The sequence below is a fragment of the Mus pahari genome, chromosome 17 (assembly GCF_900095145.1).
Source record: "Mus pahari chromosome 17, PAHARI_EIJ_v1.1, whole genome shotgun sequence".
Lineage (NCBI taxonomy): Eukaryota > Metazoa > Chordata > Mammalia > Rodentia > Muridae > Mus > Mus pahari.
Window position 1 is genome coordinate 44,160,173 of NC_034606.1, and position 1,218 is coordinate 44,161,390.

The following is a 1,218-nucleotide window of genomic DNA, read 5'->3' on the forward strand; positions in this document are numbered from 1 at the left end:
TTTTTTTTTTTTTTCAAGACAGGGTTTCTCTATTAGCTCTTGCTGTCCTGGAACTTAATCTGTGGACCAGGCTGGCCTCAAACTCAGAGATCCACCTGCTTCTGCCTCCTGAGTGTGCTCCACTGCTGCCCTGGCTCCTCCCTGTCTTGGTCTCAGACATACAAATGTATCACTCTGTATGTCCGGATGTTATAAGTCTGAAGTGGGCTGGGATTACTGAGCCAGCTGGGTCACGTCCCTTCTGGAGGCTCCCCCGGAAAAGCCTCTCTGTTACTGTCACCTTGCCCTGGCTCCCCCAGCTGCCTGCCTCCAACTCCTACTTAGGTGGAAGATCTTTCTCAGGGGTGGGGAAAGAAATTCATTTCAAAAAGAGGTTTTAGGGCCTTGGTGGCAGGGAGACACTTGAAACAGGGTCTCTTGATGTAGCCATGGCTGTCCAGGACTTGATGTGTACACCAACTTGCCTTGAATTCACAGAGATCGACCTGCCTCTGCCTCCCTGGTGCTGGGATTAAAGGGGTCCACCGTGCCTGGCTGCAAGGGCTTTTATCTGCTGAGCCATCCCCCTGGCAACAGTGCATCAGACATTCTTCTTTCTTCTTCCATTTTCTCTCCTCCACCGCCACGTTTCTTACGTTGACCACAGAGACAGAACACAGCTGTCTAGTTTCACAGTAGTTTCAGAATTGTACAAATGTGACCTACTTTTACAGTATATGCCATAATTTTGTATGTCATAATTTAACATATTTACTTTAAAATAACTGTATTATATAAAGCATAATACTTCTATTACTTAAAGTCCATATGCCCTGGCCAGTGCGCCTCTGTGCCCACATTCTCCTTTGATGTCCTCCAACCAGCTATACAGCCTTCCCTGGCACCTGTCACACACACACCACACACACACACACACACACACACACACACACACACACAGAGCCAGGTTCTGTTCATTCTGACACACACACAGAACCAGATTTTGTTCATTCACACACACACAGAGAGAGAGAGGGGGGGGGTTCTGTTCATTTTGAGCACTGCCACAGAGCACTAAGAGCAATGCCCACCCACTTCCTTGGCATCAGGTCCAGGGAGGTCAGCATAGAGTGAGCCTGGTCACCTGGTGGCCACATTTGCTGGAGCCTTTGCCCACCTTTCTTTCTTTCTTTCTTTCTTTCTTTCTTTCTTTCTTTCTTTCTTTCTTTCTTTCTTTCT